At 38.2% G+C, this 24,092-nt stretch overlaps 1 protein-coding gene across 1 annotated transcript in view; it reads left to right on the plus strand.

The window, feature by feature from the left end:
• Window positions 1–226: 226 nt before the first annotated feature.
• Window positions 227–24,092, plus strand: part of LOC134225386 (pro-interleukin-16) — a 507,460-nt gene continuing 483,594 nt past the window's right edge. The window contains exon 1 of the mRNA XM_062705408.1: window positions 227–1,208. The gene's annotated coding sequence lies outside the window, so the exon portion shown is untranslated. The remainder of the gene's footprint in view (window positions 1,209–24,092) is intronic.

Raw genomic sequence — 24,092 nt, forward strand, 5'->3', positions numbered from 1 at the left:
CGCTTCAACGAGAGTCATCCGCTCGCGAAGAAAGGAACCGCCGCCGCAGCGCACATCGACCGTCGACGACCGGGTGGACCCCCTTTCCCCGCGGTTTGCATTACCCACCACCGGCTTGTGTGTGCGCGCGCGCCCACAGACGACTCTCGGCTCGGGCTGTTTTTATTATTGACTCGATTTTAATGTGCCTCACCGGTGCGATGCTCGGTCAGTATTCATCAGAATGCTGCGCCGGATGAGCGAGCGCAAATAGAGCTGGGGTTCGTCGCCTGGATCGTAGTTGAAGTCACTCGAAGTTGCCGCGCGATCTCGGTTTCGCTTTTGAAGAGTAGTCTCCTTTGTGTCCCCACTGCCTAGGTGCGATGATTCGATTTCGATATTTTTGATGATCGAAGTTTCGCGATCGGATTCTGCGATAGGAACCGCCGAACAATGGTTATGAACAATGAGTAGAATCGGGCAATAAAGATCAAAAGCGTGATAAGCGCCTGACAGTGGGGTGTGAAAAACTATCGAAGTACGGTATCGTATTGGGCTTTCGTGAGTTGGAATTTTGTAATTGTGTGATAGTGAAGAAGAGTGGCGAACCAGGGGTTAGGTGCTAAGGTGAAACTTCGCCCCGCTGAGACGAGTGATTTATTAGCGAACGAGCTCTGCTGGTTGAAGGTGCGAAATAAAAAAGGGCAAACTTTCAACAAGCCAGAGCCCAGGGAAAATGTGATGTAGATGTGCCGATTTCGATAAAGTTCATGCAAAAAAGGGAGCTGAGCGGGTCCTAAAAATAAACCCCATTCGTGCTTGGAACGAGGAGAACAGCTACAAAGTGCTCAGTCAGTGCAGTTCATGTTGTGCAGTGTGTCGTCCCTCGGGGCAACGTTCTGAGACACGACCTGGCTCAACATTTTCCGAGCCCCGTTCTAAGTGAGTGTTCGCGCGTTCGTTGTTTGCCTTCTTCAAAGTATCGTGCGCGATCTCGAACCCGTTGGGAGGCGAGTGTTTGCTGTACAGAACCCTTTTAGCATTACGCCATTTAGCCAGCGAGCGGCCTGCACACAAATTTCGAACTTTTACGCTTCCTGGGTGACGCTGATGCTTGCTGGTGGTAGCAGACAGAAGGATCCAGGAACCGATAACAAGCGAAAGAGACACTGCTGTCCAGGGATGCCAGATGTGATCGTGAATGTGTTTGCATTTTGACGGCTCTTAAGGTATGGTGAGGACAAATGTTTACAAATTCATGTTTAAAAAATATTGAACATATTTTAGATCTAAATTTAAACTTTAAATTAAGATGTTTGTATTGAACAACAATTCTGCAAATTCATTCATGATAATACTACTGAGGGGAAAAAATGTCTATCCATCTAAACACGACCTTCAGATCAATTATATGTATTCGATTCGGTCGGATCCAATGAGAACAAGCCGCTGAAATGTAACTGCATATGAATCGTGCCTGATCGCCTGATCCGTACATTCCCTTAGTAGAACATACAAAAGCTCATGTTCACAGAACCGAACGAAAGAGCAAATGTTACATTTTCAACAGACTACAATTCATGGGAAATGATATGACAGCAAAAAAATAAAAATATATTTATTCCTTAATCTGGGAATTTAAAGACACATGAATAAAGATAAAAAAATCAATATATTTCAATATTCTTTCAAGCGAAAAATCTAAGTCAGTGCAAAAATAAGAATGAGTTTGGCTATCATTTGTTACAACTCAACTGCAAAACAGATTGACTAATGTTCGTGTATTTAAAGAATAAAAAATAATATTTTGGGGAGAAGAAGAACGTCCCCAAACGGAACATGAAAATCAAATGAAGTGTCGACTATAGGGAAGCAATTTCCTTTTATGGACCCCCAGGGGGTCTCTTATGGGGCGAATGTTTTATGTATGTTTCGTGAGGAGGAGATGAAGAACTTGTTATTAGATATCAAGCAGAAATGTTGAAAATTTCTAAGTACAATTCAAAGCCATATTTGGCACATAATAGTGTATGATATCATGCAACTGACTTGTGGTGTAGTGGTTGAGCATGTGAGCCTGAAAAGAAATGTTTTGGTAAATCGTACAAAACTCTTGATAGAGAAAATATGTACCTAAGATTTTTGAACCTGTCTACCGTTTAGACTACAGTGTCGTTACAATTATGTCTGGCGTGTAGTAGAGTCCCGTAATCGTCGGTCTTGGTTAATGTTTCTCCAGTTTCCCTGAACGTACCTAGGTCCGATTTCACCGCGTAAAACCAGCGTTTTAGTGGCCTTCCACAAAATCACCGACCTCTGTTCAACTCTGGGTTAAACCTTGTTTTCACTAATAATTATTCCGACATTCACACCAAGTAACCAGCTTACTGAAGTCTGCCGTATTTTTGGACACAAAGCACAATATAGGCTAGGCTTTTCAACGATATATTAACGTTCAAAATCAGTGATTGCATGCCTTGTAAAAAGGTCACTTACACTCCTTTGCGATTGACCCCCTCTATTACGGATTAATATTGACTATGAGTAGTAATCATCTACGAGAAAAAGTTATTATTTATTAATTCATGCCAGAAGTAAATTATTTTGTAGCAAAACATTTCTCAATCGTCATCCCTTAATCGTTTTATTTTCTTCGTACTAGATGAGAGAGCACAAATGGGTAAAACCCTACATAACTTTGCGATTCAAAAAGCTGTTGGTTTTTGTAAAATTTTGCAATAAGTGTTCATGGTTTCCGATGTTTTTGCCTTTCTCGTATACAAAGTATACGTAAAAGCTATATGTTTTTATAGATCTTTATCGCTCAAATAGGAGTTGCATTGATTTACTTTGTTCAGTAAAATGTTACTGGAACACCGTAATGAAAATAAGAATGGCAGTACTCATAAAATTTACTTAACTAGGGGAATTTTTACGTTTTCCATCTCACAGAACATATATTCATCTTATCGCAAAACGGGAAATACAGAACCTATCTCGTTGTTTTTTTGCTAACATGCGTGCTCCCTGCTGAAAAAAATCACAAAAATTAAAAAAAACATTTTTTTTCATTGCTTTGTTTTTAATGGAATGAAAATGGGAGTCATGAGATGAAGTTTAGAATAGAAAAATGCAAAACGGAAACGTAATTTATGTTTATTTAGTTCGCAAATAATTAAGATTCTCCTTAACATGAAATCTGAAATAAATCGAATCAATCCGCACTACCCAGATCAGGTCGGTCCCGTGTTCCAATTGTGTTGTAATGGACGTAACGCAACGTAACTGCATGAGCTTAACACCCACCCGTTTTGGCTCAAGTTGTCATTTATTTACATTCCAGTTCGAGCTGGCGAACTCATGCCAAGAACATCTTTGACCACCCTTGTTTCGAAAATACAGGACAAGCTTCAAACCAGTGTAAGTCAAAAAAAAACTGCAATGTCCAAGCAAATACTTGCACAGCTGCACTTGATATTCTTCTGCATTTCCACGGGAAATTCTTTAAAATCTCACGAGTTGTATGTCAAAATGGGAACATAGTTGCTAGACCCACTATTTAAAAGAGATCATTCCAGTTTTCGCTCATATTTTCTTTTTTTCTTTGTTGGCATTACATCCTCCTACTGGAACATTGCCGCCTCGCAGCTTAATGTTCATTAAGCACTTCCACAGTAAATAATTGTGCGGTTTCAAAACCAATCCCTATTTCTGCTTTACTTAGATTTTCGGATTGGCTATCAGTCATGAATAATTGCGTTGACAATTTTATTTCATCACCGACGTTTCGATCCAGGGATGGGATTGAAGATTTCTGCTTTACTTTATAATACTGACTGGCTTCTAAAGTGATTGCGCTTTAGAAACAGACATACTTACGTTAAATTAAGATCTGCAACGTCCAGCCATTTCGCAAGGTTGCCATCTGGGCCCGCTAGTATTCATACTTTTTGTCAACGATTCGTGCCTCCGAATTAGTTCACATCGGATTATGTACGCTGATGATATGAAGATATACCGCATAATAAATTCATTGGTCAACTGCGCGGCGTTACAACAAAATATTGCCGCCGTCACAAGTAGGTGTACATCAAACGGAATGGAGGTTAACACTGTGAAATGCAAAGTGATCAGTTTCAACAAGAGCCGGACACCTTTGAACTTTTCCTACGCGGCAAACGGCTCTGGAACACGCAAAAACTATCAACGATGTAGGATTGACAATAGACAGTAAATTGCGCTTCAATGACCATGTAACCAGGATTAAAACGAAAACTTTTGTAGTGATGGGTTTTATCCGACGTAATTCACTGGAGTTCCGCGATGTATACGCTTTGAATATATTGTACTGTTCGCTTATCCGCAGCCTTCTTGAATATGCCGTCCCAGTATGGGTCCTTTACCAGGAATGCTATGCATATCGAATCGAAAGAGTCCAACATTTCGCGTTACGTAGATTACCATGGTACGATCCGCTTCATTTGCCAATAACCCCCCCCCCCCCCTACGAAAACCGATGTCAGTTAATTAAGCTTGAGACTTTACGCCAACATCAATCTTTCGTTCAAAGGCCTTCGATATAATTGACAATCGGATACAACTGCCCAGATCTTCTACGTCAGACGAACTTCTATGTTCTAGCACGTCGTTTCCGCTAACGTCCCCTATTTTATACAAATCGCATCGCACTGTATTTGGACAAAATCATTCGTTGGAAAAATGTGTGTTAACGATGTACCGTCAACTGGGGGGAAGATGATCATTTTTAAGACAAAACATGCAATAACAATGTGTGTTTACATTTTAAATCGAAACAAATATTTTCAAAACATGTACTGCTATACGTTGCAATAATCAACAACTTTAGTTTTCTGAAATGCGTTCGCATTTATTAAAATAAATTAAATTATCCCACATTTTTTGAATAATCTGGTTTGGGGTGAAGTTGATCAAGACAGCTCTACTAAAACCATTATGACCAAATAGTCAAAATACACTAGGTTATTTGTATGAATGTTGAGTTTACTACGTAAATTGACTTCTAAGAAGTCAATATTTGAAACGAAAATAGCGTCATTTATGACTATCTCTCTCTTTCTTCCACAAAATACATTTTCATGATTATAATCGAAAAACTCGGATTTCTACCTAGCGGTAACATTACTTGAACGGAGAATATTGTTGACTACCGTTTCATAAAAAAAATTTGGCACTTTTGATTTGACACATTTGACACATCAAATGATCATCTTCACCTCAATGATCATCTTCCCCCCCAGTTGACGGTACCCACGTTTTATTTCAATATCAGTACAGACCGTTTTAAAAATAACATAAAGCAATTACAACAGTTATTAGAATATCAGTCTGTGCAGCTTAAAACGAAGACGGTGAAAAAATAAATAAATATGTATACTTTATGCCCAGGGAAGTCGAGACAATATTCAATCCGATAATTGCATATACCAACACCAGAAATCGAACCCAGCATGGTCTTGATTTGAAGTCGCGTGTTTTATCGCTAGGCTAAAGATAGCCTCTTTTGGTGTAATTATATGTACGTAGCTATACTTGTAGACGAAGAACTGGAATTATTGATTTGTTTGCTGTTACGCCGTTTTCAAATGTTGGTATAGATTCGTTTGTCTCTGGTTTCGTTAAATTCTTTAGATTAAATTGTGTTATCGTCTCTTCTTTCCAAGGAAATTTTACTCAATTTCCGTGGGGAAAAAAGGACGTTGAATGAGTACGTGTCATTACCATGGATGACACGGACCCCATTAGACATAAGTACGTTAGGCATAAGGACGTTAGACATGAGTACGTTAGGCATAATGTATACATTTGACACAAAATTACCCAAAGAACAGCTCATGACATAAAGAAGGCAGAATTATGCCAAACGTTCCTTATGCCTAATGAATATAATGCCTAACGTTTTTTATGTCTAACGTACTTGCCTGACGTGCTTATGCCTAACGTTGTGGACCAGAGAATGTATCTCTCGAAATAGACGAGAGAGGGTCGCGAGCTGGGAGGGAGATAAAGATTCAAACAATATGAATGTCAGTGCAGACCTAACTTTGGTTGTCATGAAATGTCACCGCAGACCTAGCTGAAATTTTTAAGGAAATGGGGAGTATCGATACTGGTAATTAGCTTGAAAACTGTAGAAAGCAGAAAATTTTATTGAACATTAACATTATTTGAAACGACCGTTGTTGAACAAAAAAAAATCTTAATAAAATCGAACTGTGAAACTCGTTTGAAAATGGTATCTACTGTATGGAGAATGAAGACGTTAAGGATATATGACACTCCACAACAAATAATACGTAACAGAAGAGGTAGATGTGTTTTTGTAAAACATCTCGGGTACAATATCGTCGGATCGAGCAAATATTCCTTTACTCACATATTCCGCATATATTGCTGCAACTCATATGTGACCAGATTTAGACGCAATCAAGTTGCTGTACCAAATTTGTCTGACTTCTGCTGCTCGGGTGGTAAAGCGATGACGGAAGCGAATTTTCTAAAAAAAAACTTCCGCTTTCTTTCTATCTCTTCCGCTATTTCAAAACATTGCGCATTGCGAACTGTATTTTTATAGAAGAATTTATGTTCCAAATAAAATTCAGTTTAACAACTGAGATATCAAAATATCCTAGATCAAAATCATTGCAATTGGGATTCTCAGCTCGCAATTTGTTTAATCTACACCTTTTACCTACTCATTTTAATTTCAACAACTCTTACAACAAAGAATAATTTAAAATGTACTGCTGTTAAAACTTTCGCTTCTCTCTTTTTTTTGATGGGGCGTAGAACCACTGCGTCCATTGAGTTGAACTTTTGTAGTATGGCTTCTCCCATATTGCATCGCCATTTCTTTTTACACTTCATCCGAAGGTAATTTCACATCTCTATTTGCACTACAATCTCACAGTACCAGTATGTCTATTTCTATATTTCGACTATATTCCGGACACTTCTCAAAACTCCAGCTGCAATATTTTACGACACATTTCATTTTCAACTGCCCGCACTCGTATCGTTATCAGAAGTACGTGTAAGTCATGCACCGGCTTCGACGAAATCAACGAAAACATCGTTGACACGCAAAACAAAACTTGGTAATTCCGCGCGTCGCTTGCTTTGATTTATTTTGCTCGTCGATAATTTACTTGCGTCATGACGTTTATTTTACTGTTATTTAGTGTGTAGTATCTGGATCTGCCTCCCAGGTCGCGAGCCCGGTATACAGAAAACAAAGTTAGGCTTATAAAAATGACACTTCAACAGTAAAGTATATTGCATAGCCACATGTTGGAGTACAAACATAGGCATGCTGAAACTGTGGAGCATCGCATCGTCTAAGCTTGTGCGAAGATAGGAGTGACGTCACATTCCAAGTAATTGTAAGCACTATATTTCGCCAAACTGTCAAAACTGACAGTTACTGGCTTTGTTGTTTTCTAACTTACATGAAATTCGTTCGTGAAGTGCCATGTTGCACTGTTTATTTTCTCATAGCAACCTTCGACAGAAACCACACGGATGACGGATTTTAATTGGTAATAATATTAAATTTTAGGCCTGATGCAGATCGTGTGATTATGAGTTCTATCCCGCAGTAAATGTTTTATTAGACATGTTCTGTGTGATTAGTTTAATAATTAATTGAGCCTTAACTTTGAATATATATGAAGCTGACCATACGTAGCGTATTCAACGGATCAGTCCCGTTTCTACACCCTATTGTGTTGTCCCGTTGTAATCTAAAAAATCCTCAATTTATCTCAACTCTGAACTGAATATTTTAAGCAGATATCCAAAAGTAAATACACAGAAAGTGGACAAACCCCTTGACAAAACCCTTAAAAAATGCGTGAGATGTTAAAAACTGGGTTATGTTATTAGTTTTAGTCCTTGAAAAATGTTATCTATATATATATATATATATATATATATATATATATATATATATATATATATATATATATATATACAGGGGTTAGACAAAATGAGATGAAATTGGACAAAACCGGAAGCATTCGACGGCTAATTTAGTCAAGATTTAGGAACATGTGCGGTCACGAATACTGGCCACCGGACACCGGAGATGTTCCGGATTTTCGGAGGCCATGTCAAAAACACATTTTTTCTGCCGCTCGTATTTTTGTGTGGTTTGAAGTTACATCGATAAACATTATTTTCCTAGAAACTAGATCTTATTGAAAATTGAATGCGGGTTGTTGCGCTAAGATCCGTTGAAAAACATTCGAGATATGGCCATTTCAGTAAACCTGGTTCCGGATACCATGGTCAATTATGTGTATCCTTCCAATCACGTATATATTATCCGGTACCATATCAATATTGGTATCAAACTTCAAGATTTTTCATGAAGATGCTTCAGGAAGCATATGCAGGACGATCAGTTGCCCTGACCACTCTGTAGTAGCTTCCAGGTGCCCCGGGGGAAGTGGCCAATTTGAAAAATGTTCAGAACCCTATCAATATGGGTATCAAACTTCAAGATTTTTCATGAAGATGCTTCAGGAAGCATATTAAGAATGGTCAGTTGCTCTGACCACTCTGTAGTAGGTTCCAGGTGCCCCGGGGGAAGTGTCCAATTTGAAAAACGTTCAGAACCCTATATATATGGGTATCAAACTTCAAGATTTTTCATGGAGATGCTTCAGGAAGCATATTCAGAACGATCAGTTGCCCTGACCACTCTGTAGTAGCTTCCAGGTGCCCCGGGGGAAGTGGCCAATTTGAAAAATGTTCAGAACCCTATCAATATGGGTATCAAACTTCAAGATTTTTCATGGAGATGCTTCAGGAAGCATATTCAGGACGATCAGTTGCCCTGACCACTCTGTAGTAGGTTCCAGGTGCCCCGGGGAAAGTGGCCAATTTGAAAAACGTTCAGAACCCAATCAATATGGGTATCAAACTTCAAGATTTTTCGAGGTGATACTTTTAAATGCATTTTAGAACCAGCAGCTATCATGACCACTCTGTAGTAGGTTCCAGGTGTTTTGGGGAAGTGGCCAATTTGCAAAATGTTCGAAACCATATCAAAATGAGTATCAAAGTTCAAGTTTTTTCATGGAGATGCTTCAGGAAGCATATTCAGGACGATCAGTTGCCCTGACCACTCTGTAGTAGGTTCCAGGTGCCCCGGGGGAAGTGGCCAATTTGAAAAACGTTCAGAACCCTATCAATATGGGTATCAAACTTCAAGATTTTTCATGGAGATGCTTCAGGAAGCATATTCAGGACGATCAGCTGCTCTGACCACTCTGTAGTAGGTTCCAGGTGCCCCGGAGGAAGTGGCCAATTCGATAAACGTTCAGAACCATATCAATATGGGTATCAAACTTCAATATTTTTCGAGGTGATAATTCTTAATGCATTTTAGAACCAGCAGCTGTCATGACCACTCTGTAGTAGGTTCCAGGTGTTTTGGGGAAGTGACCAATTAGCAAAATGTTCGAAACCATATCAAATACTCAATACTCATTATCAAAGTTCAAGGTTTTTCATGGAGATGCTTTTTGACTCTCCTGTCAAATAGAGTTCGCCGCTACACGAAGTTGACCATCTACAAAACGCTCATTAGACTGGTCGGCCTCTATGGCCACGAAAGTTGGGTGTTGCTGGCGAAGGACCAACGCGCCCTTGAAGTTTCCGAATGGAAGGTATTGCGGACTATTTATGGTGGGGTGCAGATGGAAGCCAATGGAGGTGGTGGTTGAGGCCAATGAACCACGAGTTGTAACTGTTAGGAGAACCACCACATGGTACAATTTTGGCGGTTACGGTGAGCCGGGCATGTAGCGAGAATGTTAGGCGACAACCCGATTGAGATGGTGCTCGATTATGATCCAACCGGTACAAGAAGAAGAGGCGCGATGCGGTCACGGGGGATCGACCAAGTGTAAGATGGCCTGCCATCAATGGCAGCAGGTCGCAAGCATGACTTAGCAATTGTGTGACATGGCCATGGTCCTATTATGGCACTTAAGGGCAAAGTGAAGCCTGCCGATTATCAAATTATTTTGGAAGACAAGGTATTTGTTGATATGATGACAAATCCTGAATATGACGTCTGTTTTTAATTTTTGCGAAAGATCCGCAGGTCGCGTTCCACTTGGTCGATCCACCGTGACCGCTGCACGCCTCTTCTTCTTGTACCGGTCGGATTATTAGCGAAGCATCATCTCAATCGAGTTATCGTCTGACATTCTGGCTACATGCCCGGCCCATCGTAACCGCCAAAATTGTACCGTGTGGGTAGTTCTCCTAACAGTTACAACTCGTGGTTCATTGACCTCCACCACCACCTCCATTGTCTTCCATCTGCACCCCACCATAGATGGTCCGCAACACCTTCCATTCGGAAACTCCAAGGGCGCGTTGGTCCTTCGCCAGCAACATCCAACTTTCGTGGCCATAGAGGCAGACCAGTCTAATGAGAGTTTTGTAGATGGTCAACTTCGTGATGCGGCGAACTCTATTCGACAGGAGAGTCCAAGAGCATCTCCATGAAAAACCTTGAACTTTGATGCTCACTTTGATATGGTTTCGAACATTTTGCAAATTGGCCACTTCCCCAGGACACCTGGAACCTACTACAGAGTGGTCATGACAGCTGCTGGTTCTAAAATGCATTGAAAGGTATCACCTCGAAAAATCTTGAAGTTCGGTACCCATATTGATAGGGTTCTGAACGTTTTTCAAATTGGCCACTTCCCCCGGGGCACCTGGAACCTACTACAGAGTGGCCAGGGAAACTGATCGTCCTAAATATGCTTCCTGAAGCATCTCCATGAAAAATCTTGAAGTTTGATACCCATATTGATAGGGTTCTGAACGTTTTTCAAATTGTCCACTTCCCCCGGGGCACCTGGAACCTACTATAGAGTGGTCAGGGCAACTGATTGTCCTGCATATGCTTCCTGAAGCATCTCCATGAAAAATCTTGAAGTTTGATACCAATATTGATATGGTACCGGATAATATATACGTGATTGGAAGGATACACATAATAGACCATAGTATCCGGAACCAGGTTTACTGAAATGGTTATGATGTGGTAAAAACTGTTAAGTATGTACAATTCCAATATTTCGAGTCGATTTTTACACTTACCCCCTTTTTCCACTTCCCCCAGTGTACCTTACAAAAATACTTCCACATTCACATAGTATGATGGTTTACAAATATTTAAATATACCAACTGATTTTGACTCTTAGTTCGTTATAATTTCCTAGAAATAAAAGGGGGCGTTTTGGCCAGGTGTGGCGCATTATGCGGTCTTACCCTAAATCAATATAAAATAATAAACAAAGTAAGAATATTCGATATTCAATCGCAGTAGGCAAGTGAAGTGTGAGTATACTTAACAAACAAATTCAATTCTTAACAAATTCAATCGCAGTCAAGGATGTTATCGATCATTTTAGTAATTCTCGTTCGTTCATTTAGTATTTTGTCAATAATTCATTACACAAGCTGAATCGCACAATGCGTTGAATGGTGGATTACTAGTACGAAGGTTTTTCTACAACTCTGCCTGATAATTCGTTCCACTTATAAAGGAGTAATTAGCGCTATTGCAGCAACTTTAACTAAATGATTGAAATATTATTATCATTTAGAATGAGTAAGTGCAACTAGCGCTTTAACTCCGGTAATAGTGGAATGCAAACAATGAATTATTAGGCAAAGTTGTAGGAAAACCTTCACCCAACGCATTTTGCAATTTAGCCTCTGCAATGAATTATTCACAAAATGCGAAATGATCAAACGCGAATTACTAAATGATCTATTACATCCTTGATCTCAGTAGGTTGCGATGGTATGTTAGAATCGTAGGGGAACTGTTCCGATCTCCATCTCACTGTACATATATCCATCTCATCGCTAAACAAAGAAATACGGCACCAAATTCGTCGCTTCTTTTTGTCAACATGCGTGCTCACTGCTGAAAAAAATCACAAAAATGATAAACAAACCAAATTCCTTTCCATTGCTTTGTTTTTGATGGGATGGAAATAGGAGCTATGAGATGAAGTGGCGAACCGTTCCCCTATGTCACGTATAAAAAAGATGAGTTTCCTAAAGCGTAGGCAGGACAGACATTCTATTTTTCAAATCAGGTTCATTTTCGAGGTTCATGTAACTCTATTTCTTCCAAATCTGCTTTATGACATATTTTTGAATCGTTTGATTCTTTTTGAAATAATAGAAATCATTCAAAATCTTTCTAAAAATTTCTGAAAAAGATATAAAAATAATATAAAAGTGTACAAATCAACAAAACAAAATCGAGATTAAGACAGTTTTAAACCTCGGGAATATTTGATCGGATTGAGGTCCTCACGTACTTCAAGACTAGTTCACAGATCAGGAGCTTGTCTGCAAATTTCGCTCCCATGTGTTTTCAAAGGGGCTTGATTTCTGGAATCCTGTTGGGGAAAATTAAAACTTCGGCCTACTTTCAAATACAAGGGGACCAAAATCCGTCGTAATTATCAGAGCTGTAAGCCAACCCAAGATGAATACAGTAGTAGGTGCTCCAACCTGCCAAGTTTGTGGAAGAGAAGACGGCGGGGGTGAAAAATTCATTTTCAGTGCAAAACGAAAACAAACCGGCTGGCTCTCCCATACTAAAATCCAAGATGGCTGAATCATGAATTTGGCAGATTGGAACACCTAGTGGTGTATTCATCTTGAGCCAACCTTTGAATTGGTAAGGAATTTTTTACTTACACACTTAAATTATTTTGTAGACCTCGGCAAAATTTTTGCCGAGATTCCAACAACCGAGATCTTAGTAATATTTTTTACTGAAATTCGGAAATTTCTTTACCGAAATTTCGTCAATATTTTGCCGAAACTCGGCAAAGTTGATTTTTTGCCGAGATCTCGGTAACGATTACCGATTACTCGGTAAAGTTTACCGAAATCTCGGTAAAAATTTTACCGAAATTCGTCGAAATCATTACCAATATCTCGGCTGTTGGATTCTCGGCAATTGGTAAACTTAGTGTGTGTTTTAAGTGTGTACTGCGATGAAAGTTCATGAATCCCGCCTTTTTGGAAACACATGGGAACAAAATCAGTGGACAAGATACCCGAGGTGAGAGGCAACTGTTAACAAAATAGCGTCATTTTAAACAATTGCTGTCAGAAAGGACTGTAAATTGATGAAATTCGATATTTATTATCATGCACCAACCATTATTTAAGAAAATAAATAAAATCATCATGCACCAACCATTATTTTTATGATAATAATGTATTTGTATATGTATTTTAATGCATTTAAGGTGGAGTTCGAAATTTAGGTCAAAGGATTCGGAATTTTCGACGATTTTTACTATGCGTGTTCGGTATTTGAACCAAAGTTTGGCAGAATAAAATCATTTAGTATTGTTAGTTAGTGGTAGTTAGCTATTGTTATAAAATATGATTACCAAGCACTTATATGAAAGTTCAATTCTTTCGCTACCCGATGAAAACAATTGATCTTTAAACATAATTCATGTACCATAAAGACCACCGTACCATGATTCAAAATGATATTTGGTTTTATTAAATATATTTAAATAATTTTTCATTACGCAAAAAAAACAATTTCATTAAAAAAAAATCAGCGGTAGGAAATAAAAATTTCGTTTCGGTTCGCAAAATTTTAAATTAGATGAGACCTTATTTTCGCATTAGTTTCGAAATCTCTAATACCGAGACCGAGAATCGAACTCGCCATCTCCGAATTGGCAATCCTACGCCTTTGCTCGCAAAGCTACCCTTTCGAAGCCTTCATATAGAATCTATTTCGTTACGTTTCGTTTGACCAAGTTTAATTTCGCATACCTTTAACAAGTATCTATGCTTGGATATAATATTTGCGGAATCAAATCAAGACAAAATTTTCAAAACGACTTATCTGCTTTTGTAAACAAAGATTCAAACGACGATTTGACGAATCTGATAGCTCTCCCACGCAAACCAACACCATCAACAGGTAGCGGAATCCTTCACCTAGCGATTGATGATGTTGGTTTGCGTGGGAGAGCTATCAGATTCGTCAAATCGTCGTTTGAATCTTTGTTCACAAAAGCAGATAAGTCGTTTTGAAAATTTTGTCTTGAGATAAAAAAAATGGCGTCCCTGAGAAACAGTAAAAATATGTACATCAAAACGATAACAATGAAACCAACAACTTCAGCACAATATCCCTTGCAGCTCCCGCTGTCCTCAACCGTGCCAAATACGGTTCCAGCTATAAAAATAAAACCAATCAAAAAGTGGAATAAGCACCATAAAACAAAAGAACATCAACCACAACAAAACCAAGAAGTGGACTTGAACGCGATCGTGATCCTCGAAATGCCCGCTTGGCGAGTGCACGAAAGATAAACAAAGTGCAATGCAGCTTTCAGTGAAAACCTGAAGCAAAAATGAACAGGAAACAAAATTCTCTCGGTTTCCGTGTAGTTTTCTTTGCGAAATTGAATGGTTTTGTTCAGTGACCCTAGACGAAGCACACAAGAATCTTGTTGCTTTCTAGGTCGTGCTCCTACAGAGAGTTCTCCAATAATGCTCTAAGGAAGAAAAAGATCATTTTGATTTACAAAACAAAAATCTAGGTTTCCATCCTTTCGAAAAGTCCAAAACAAATATGAAAGATTAGCTTCTATATTTAATTTAATTTTTTCTTCTGTTTTGAGAGATGAGCTCATTTCCACTATATACCTGTTAAGTTATCTTCAGTATCTCCAACGATACTTTGTGCGAATTGTGCGACCTTCAAACATGTTTAAATTTCACTGAACAATCCTTAACTGACTTTATCTTTAATCAATCAAGTTACGTAGTAAGTGTTTGAAGCCCAAAAAAAAAAATCTGTTACAGCGATCATTTGTAAAAAAATATAGCTTCAAAGCATCGGAAAAAGGACAGAGGAGAAACACGATTGTGCTAAGTGGTTAATTGCTTCCCATTCGAGAAGATGTTTGAATGTTCTTAGACTGTTGGTTTGCTTTTATGGGCCTAAGTGTTTGCAAACGCGGACATAGGATGGTGCTAAATTTGAGCTGATGACAATTTCCAGCCAGGAATAGTTTCGTTAATTGTTCCTTATTGTTGGAGAGGTCAATGCAGTGGGGAAACAGGCACAATTTGGCCAGTCGAAGTTAAGCATTTTTGGAATTAGATAATATTTTCAGAGATGCAAATGAGTTCGGGCTATTCTATTAAATAGGTTCAACGCGTTTGAGTAAATAGGTAAGTGCATATACAGTGGTGGAATTAATTGCATATTATTTGGCAACTCAGCCGTAGAAGTTGATATGATAAAGATCTACTTGATACTATTTTCATTAATCATTATAGCTAGAAACATATAAATCTAAGCAAGATTTGCACTTCTATTGGTTTCGGTTCAAACTGCTTTTTATTTAAAAAAAAAACATGTTTTGTATCCCATCTTACAAATTGTTATGGCATGGTTTCCCAAACTGTGGGTCCCGACCCCCAGGGGGGTCGCGAGCGGATTGTTGGTGGGTCGCGCTGAACAAATATTAATTGCAGCTCGAATGCCGAACCTTTTGATCATTTTTTAGGAACATTATTTCAAGTTCAAACCGCATTTTATTTTAAAAATCCATCACCACGCTATTTTATTTAAACATTCATGCCTAAAAGCTGTCCCCTTAACATTTTGACAAACAATACCATGTTCGTTATTTCTTGCATTTGTACATGTGAATATTTTTTATGTGGAAGAAGCCGAAACAGATGACATTCTGATTCAATTAATGCTTAATACTATTTGATAAAATGTATTTTTTCATAGACCCATATAGAATTTTGCTAGGTGGGTCGCATACCCAAAGGTTTGGGAAGCTCTGTGCTATGCAATTAGTTAGTGTGAACGAACTGCATGTACAATTTTCGTTCATATTTTGATTATTTAATGATTCACTGGTGACCTCCCTTAATTAAGTTAACCTTTCACTTAATCATCGCGAAACACCCTCCCATCGATTCATTCTTAGCACGCATGCAATCCCCAAACGAGGCAACTCTCCAAAACACGATTACCTCATCGCACCAGTTCCAGGCCCACCGCTTTACACCCGTCCAGAGAGGTAACGGCGTTCCATGTTCGCTGCTCACCTTCCCGGCTTCCCCATCCGATGATTGACCCGCGCTGTGTTTATGAGGGCTCATCATGTGGACCGCGAGAGAGGTAATCTGTTAAAACAAGCGCGCCAAAAAGCAACGGTTTGCGAAATGAGACAACACCCTTCCATTGGTCGTCGTTGATCCTGCCATGCCATGCTCGCTCGCTTGCCGGAGATGGGATGCAACGCGAATGAGATGAAAAATCGCATCAATTTACCGCGTGGTGCTCTGCGAAAGCGTAGCAAACGCACGCACACTGTCCCGTAGGGGTGTGCGATATTATGAGTTATCAAATTACACTCGGCTTGGTGAGTTTGATGGACTTTCATTGATTTCTAGTAGGATCATTGGAAATCATGGGTCTTTCAGTTTGTTCCCTTCGTTGGACTGTTGTAACTCCTGATGCTGGTCTGTTCGACTTGTTCAAAAGGGTTAATCTTGACTAGAACAAAAACTCCCCCTAAAAAAATAGAAAATTTCCATAAAATCAGGAAATTGCCAATTAATAAATCAGGTTATGAGCAATATATAAATATAAAATTTCCACAAATAATGCAATATTTCCATATACAATCAGGAATTTATCACAAAACAAAAATAAATTAGCACTTTTCAAAGCAAAATTGTAATTTTTAAAGAAGAATTTTCCATCAAGAAAAAAAATGTTTCACAAAAAAAAAAATACAAAATTTCCATAAATAAATCAATATTAGCAACAATCACAAAATTTCCACAAAAAAAAAATTCCACAAAAAATTTTAAACTTTCCACAAAAAATAGTAAAAAGCAATGAAAAAACCCAGATTAATCCACCTAGCGGCGATGGTGCCTTTCTCGTGCATCGTAAAATGTACTGAAAAAATCACATAGGAAATGTCAAAAAAGCACTTTAGGGGGATAGATCGCATATTTTCTATCATTTTGCATGTTTTTGCATTAATTACTATGCATTTCCACCATTCTTGAAAATTTTTTTTTTTTTCGATTTTGATTTTTTTTTCCAAGGGGGGACCCTTGGGATAAAACAATGATTTTTCAATAATTCCGAAATTCAATGTCCGATCAGGCCAATTTTCAATAGCAAACAATGGGACCGCATTCCCCGTTGAATGCAACTTGTTGCGAGTAAATCGGGTAATGCTAAGTTCCAAAAAGTGTGTCTACAAAATTTGTACACATACACACATACACACACACACACATACATACATACACACAAACAGACATCACCTCAATTCGTCGAGCTGAGTCGATTGGTATATAACACTATGGGTCTCCGAGCCTTCTATCAAAATTTTGGTTTTGGAGTGAAATTATAGCCTTTACGTATACTTAGTATACGAGAAAGGCAAAAACATTATAATTTACATAAAGAAATATGAAAAAGCAATAAAACTGAGTCTTTTTCCATAGATGACCCCTTCTTTGAAAGCGTTTAAAATTTACGGAAAATTTGATTATTGCTTTTTTGTAGTTTTTTATGGAAATTTTTTATTTTATTTATTGCTCTTTATTGGTTATTGATAAAATTTTAAATTTTTTATGTAAAAAAATATTTTATGGAAAATTTTATAATTGTTCATTGCTAATACAGTAATATCGCAATTTTATCACCCCCTGGTGAATTTTTGGGTGATTAAAATAGAAAATGTGACAAAATCGAAAATAATTTTTTTTTTTATTTGGAATTGCCTCGGAAGGCAAAATGTGTGAACGGTACCCATAATTTCGTGTCAAAAATGCTTACAAAATGCTTTACAGGTACTCAGAAATGATTAATAATAAATCACAGGCGGTGATAGTTATTTTCTGAAAATCATAGTTCTTTGCGGTATTATTTACAAAAATAAAAAGAACGACTAAAATTTTCATTTTTTTTGGGGTGACGTGATAAACGTGATAAAATCGGGTCGGAGACGTAATAAGATCGTGTGTAGAAAAAAATTGTCTTCGGTATTTAGTGGAGTTAATACCGGTAATACCGGTTCTTGTAAGAATTTCAGAAATATAAAAAAAGACTTTTGAATTGGACTTTTGGGTGAAAAACAATATTGATTGACAAACTTCAAATATTAAAATCATTGCTTGTTGAGCTGGGCTAAGTGAAATTTAAGTGAACATAACATACTGAGTGATTCATCTACAAATTCACCGCGGATTTTGTTGACAATATTGGCATCTGTTGAGAAAGCTCTCTGTGGTTCAACAGAAGTTGGACAAATGGTTTCAAGAGCTTTGAAAATCAGTGTCAAGCACTTGCCCTTAACCCGTTAACGCCCAGTGATCTATTTATAGATCAGTTACATTTTTTATATCTGTTGGGAAGTTTTAGCTCTGAAGTTATACATGTCTTCGTCAATATTGTTCTATGAACTAATATCTTTCATATGGTGAACAATTTAAATCGGAACTGACTCACTAGGTGGCGTAAGCGTCCATAGAAAACTGAACTTTTTCATACATAAATCAAGTAATGAGTAGTGAACGTCCAAACAGCATCACTCTATACCTCAAGAACCTAACTAGTTAGCTACATGTAGTCTTCAGGAAAGTTGTTCTGAGTATCTTGGCGGTTCAAGAACTGATCCAAATAATTCTGAATTTGTGTACGAGGTGGCGCTAGTGAGCATCCAAACTTCTGCATAGAACATCAATCTGTATCTCAAGAACCTGATTAGTTAGCTACATGTAGTCTTCAGGAAAGTTGTTCAGAGTACCTTGGCGGGTCAAGAACTGATCCAAATAACTCTGAATTTTTGTACGACGTGGCGCTAGTGAGCGTTTGAAATTGTTTCGCATAAAACATCAATCTGCATCTCCAGACCCTGACTAGTTAGCTATATGGAAACTTGTTCAGAGTATCTTGGAAGCTCAACAGCTGATCGAAATAATTCTGAATCTTTCCATGAGGTGGCGTTAGTGAGCAATCAACTTCTGCATAAAACATCAATATGTATCTCAAGCACCTGAATAGTTAGCTATATGAAGACTTCAGCAAAGTTGTTCAGAGTATCTTGGCGGCTCAACAACTGATCGAAATAATCCTGAATTTTTGCATAAGGTGGCGCTAGTGAGCATCCAAACTTATTATTATTTTATTTATTCCGATTAAGGCCTGTGCGGTATATAAGAGTCTTCTCCATTCGGCTCGGTCCATGGCTACACGTCGCCAACCACGCAGTCTACGGAGGGTCCGCAAGTCATCTTCCACCTGATCGATCCACCTTGCCCGCTGCGCACCTCGCCTTTTTGTGCCTGTCGGATCGTTGTCGAGAACCATTTTCACCGGATTATTGTGCGACATTCTGGCTACGTGCCCGGCCCACCGCAGTCTTCCGATTTTCGCGGTGTGAACGATGGATGGTTCTCCCAACAGCTGATGCAACTCGTGGTTCATTCGCCTCCTTCACGTACCGTCCGCCATCTGTACCCCACCATAGATGGTACGCAGCACTTTCCTTTCGAAAACTCCGAGTGCGCGTTGGTTCTTTACGAGCATCGTCCAGGTCTCGTGTCAATAGAGGACTACCGGTCTAATGAGCGTTTTGTAGATTGTCAGTTTGGTACGGAGGCGAACTCTATTCGATTGGAGCGTCTTGCGGAGTCCATCCAAAGCATCCAAACTTCTTCTGCGTAAAACATCAATCTGTATCTCAAGAACCTGATTAGTTAGTTATATGGAGTCTTCAGCAAGGGTTGTTCAGAGCATCTTGGCGGCTCAACAACTGATCGAAATAATTCTGAATTTTTGCATGAGGTGGCGCTAGTGAGCATCCAAGCTTCCAAGCAAAATGGAGCATTTTTTATCTCCAAGTAGCGATTTCGAGTCAAAGCATTCATTACGAGAGGCACCACTAAATCGTTATCTTCAGACTAATATTCGCGCTCGCTAGGTAACGTATGGTATTACGAAAAAATCAAAAACCCTATGGCAGTTTTTAACATCCATCGTTACTAAGAAGTTTGGAGCACCTTACACATCACGATCATATCGGTTCGTTTCAATAACAATGTGCTCTAGAAGATCTGCTGAAATGAACTCCTCAAAAATTGCAATAGCAGACTTTCCTTGCAGAGAATGAGAAAGCTGTTGAAAGTTACGAAGCGCTGCCTCTCCCAATTCTCCAAAGGCATACTTGGATACCTTCTTATCCCAAGCAGCGGGACCATCTTTTTTAGATTTCTTTTTTTGTGGATGTCGTGATGAAGACGGTTATGTCGAAGATAACCTAGAAACAACGTTGCTTCCTTCTACTATGCTCGCATCAATACCCGATAATACTCCACTTAGGTCTTCACACGATGAGTATATCTTCATCCAATATTAGTTCCTCATCGGCGGAACTTTCGTCGCAGGATTGTTCTGGTGCTGGTGGCAAAGCAACTATCTCCCGTTGAACCTTTTCAACGATGATATGATCGATGGCAGCTTCAATTGTTTTGAATTTCATCTCAAGCAATCCGAATCATCATCATTTTAGTAATAAATATATACTGTTGATAATTATTATTATATAAAACCTACCAGTACACCGGCCAGATGAAGAATACACACGAAATCATTTTGTTGACGAAAGGGAGGTGCCGATTGAAGTTGATATGGTGTTCCTAGTTGGCAGTCATATGTTATATTGGTTTCAAAGCAGCCATATTGAGCAAGTCGTGAACGCCATGGCCGCAATAAAACCAAACAGTGCAGTATGGATCGTTATGTAGAGAAGCAATCTTTTTCAAAGCGTCAAAACAACCACCAATGAAGTTTATTTCGATGTGCAACCCCAAAGTTGTAGGGAAAAGTGTGGAGGAGGCAGGACGAGAGATAGAGAGAGAATAAGTGTGAGAGAGAGATACAGTGAGTGTGAGAGAGATAGAGTGAGAGAGAGAAAGAGTGAGAGAGAGATAAAGAGTGAGTGAGAGAGAGATAAAGAGCGAGAGAGAAAGAGTAGTAGAGTTAGAGAGAAAGAGTGAGAGAGTGAAAGAGAAAGAGTGAGAGAGTGAGAGAGAAAGAGTGAGAGAGTGAAAGAGGAAGAGTGAGCCAGTGAGAGGGAAAGAGTGAGAGAGTGAGAGCGAAAGAGTGAGAGAGTGAGAGAGAAAGAATGAGAGAAGAGCTAGAGAGAGTGAGAGAAAGAGTGAGAGACTAGAGCGAGAGAGAGTGAGAGAGAAAGAAAGAGTGAGAGAGAGAGAGAGAAAGAGTGAGAGGGAGAGAGAGAAAAAGTGAGAGGGGGAGAGAGAATGAGTGAGAGAAAGAGAGAGAACGAGTGAGAGGGAGAGAGAGAAAGAGTGAGAGGGAGAGAGAGAAAGAGTGAGAGGGAGAAAGAGAAAGGATGAGAGGGAAAGAGATAAAGAGTGTGAGGGAGAAAGAGAAAGAGTGTGAGAGAGAAAGAGTAAAATTTCCAATTACTTAATTCGTTCCCGAGTCAGGCCCAAAATTGTGGTTCATTTGCGAGGAAGTCCCTGCTCCCCCCCCCCACCTAGCCGACTAGCCGGACTTTCTCCGGTCTCCCTGCATCTCCCAAAAACTATATGAGGCTTGTGCCGATTATAATAGCTATCGATTATACTGCTCAATCGGTTCAATTATTTTTTCATCATTTTCAGCACATATGGCCCACCGTGCTAAAAAAAACGAGCAATGGGTAATGTTTTAAACATAACCGTGAGAAGACGTAGGACTTGTATAAACGTAACGTATTTAGATTTAACTTTTGAATCTATGGGGTTTGATTATAGGTATTGATATTGGAAATGACAACTTCCATGCTGTGTAGAATTATTAGCAATTTGTTTATTCAAAACTTTTAGATATAAAACTAATTATTAAATACATAATCAGAATTGATTTGTTTCTAACTATTCAGCCCTAATTCACTCTAGCAAATGTAGGGCATTTATAGATTTCTTATTGATGATAGTATTTAAAGTTTAAAAATTCTATTATTAAAATGTTCAGGCTTGGGCAAAATGTACTCTTTTATGGGAACTGTCCCGTTTTCCATCTCATCTCATTGAACATATATTCATCTTATCGCCAAGCAAAGAAATACAGCACCAATTTCGTTGCTTCTAATTGCTAACATGCATGCATACTGTTGAAAAATCACAAAAATAAGAAACAAGTCAAGGAGCAGTAACCCTACTGCGTGATAAACTTATAAAATAATAAAAAATCTCGAAATTGAAGATTAAAACAAATAAAAAAAAGTAACTTTACTGAAATAGAGGAGGTTCTGCTAAAACGCCAACAAAAATTATGCAAACTCCGAGTCTAAATCAAGTTTAATTATATAATTTTATAGAAAAAGAAAACCAAAGTATAAAATAATGTTTTTAAAAATATTCTACTGGAAATTTTTTTGCGGGCTTGTTTTAAAACATTTACATGCAAATACGGCGAAATTTTCTAATCTCAAATGGATATCGGCACCATTGCTGATTATGCATCATTTAAATGCCAATGCATTCGGTGAATGAATGAAAGTAATTATTATTAATCAATTTTCATCAGTGTAGTTGAATTTTTTGCTGGGGAATCTGAACTGTTATAGTACAACCCTGTTTGAGTGTACGTGTGATTTAGTACCAACCACAACTTAATTTATGGCCACCCAAGTAACATTCGTACAGCTCTTTGGCATTCGGCGTTATTTATTGCGGTTTTATTGCAACAATGGTCATGCTCTTCAGTTTAGAGAAAGCATTTAACATGCATGAATTGGGATCCTTCTCTAGGCTGTTTTCAAAACGTTTTGAAGCAGGTTATAAATTCCGGATACTATGGAATTTTAAATATGAATTTATTGAGGCACTTCATGCCTTCATTAAACCAATCAGAAAACTAATAATAAAGCTCTTTGATTTTTGTTTTATTTGTTATTATAAAATACTTCTTAAAGCTGTTTTGTAACTACAAATGTTACTTTCAAAACAATTGGCTTCACACGAGATCTATTGGCATTTATGAATGCTACAAGCTTTGCATTTCTGATTGATTGAAAAAAAAAATGCAAAGTGGAAACGAGTAGTAAGAGCTAAAAACTTCATTCTTACAACAAATATAGCCTTTTAATGTTACTATGCTGCGTGCTTACTCACAATATGCATGCTGACACATTTTCAGCTACATCAATCATCTCGATATCGATATTCTTGTTTCAGAAATCGCGAGGTGGCTATGTAATTGGATAGACATTAACGATAGAAGAAATAACATGGTGCGCGTCACAGCTACCTTAAATGTTTCATATTTTCTTTAACGGTAGCACGGCACTATGCATTACTGTTTCCGATAAAGTACCGTCACAAGCGACAACTAGCACAGTATTTTATTTTTTACTTACGTGTATTAATTAGTTAATTCGGCGTCTTAATCCGTGCCGAAAACTTCCATGCATGCCGTTTGTTTATTTTTGTTTGCAACTTTTGAACTGTCAAATTTTCTCTTATTATGGTCATCATAAATGTTGAAAAATGACTAATCAGCATTTGTAACAGCTAGTCAATATAGTACATAAGCAATTACGCATGGAAAAAAGCTTTTTTTATGTCACATTTAAACATTATGATTTTATAGCTGATTTCATCGAAGCGAAACCACTTGAACAAATGGATATCGAAAAATCATCTCGGATGCCATCGCCATATTTTTTTCACTTAGCATCAACAAAGACTTTACATCCAAATATCCATTTATACTGCATTACAATGCTCGTATTATATAAAGGAACAATAAGAAATACATAAATAATAATAATGTAGCAGAAAAAGTTTTTTTGTGTTTTTCCGAAAATAATTTTTTTGAAAAATAATTATAAAATCGGAGTTTACTGAGAGCGCATCAGTTATATCAATGTTTTTAGCTATATGACACAATAAATCTGCTTCGGCACCTAAAAATTATGCA

This window comes from Armigeres subalbatus, chromosome 3 (assembly GCF_024139115.2).
Source record: "Armigeres subalbatus isolate Guangzhou_Male chromosome 3, GZ_Asu_2, whole genome shotgun sequence".
NCBI classification, from domain to species: domain Eukaryota; kingdom Metazoa; phylum Arthropoda; class Insecta; order Diptera; family Culicidae; genus Armigeres; species Armigeres subalbatus.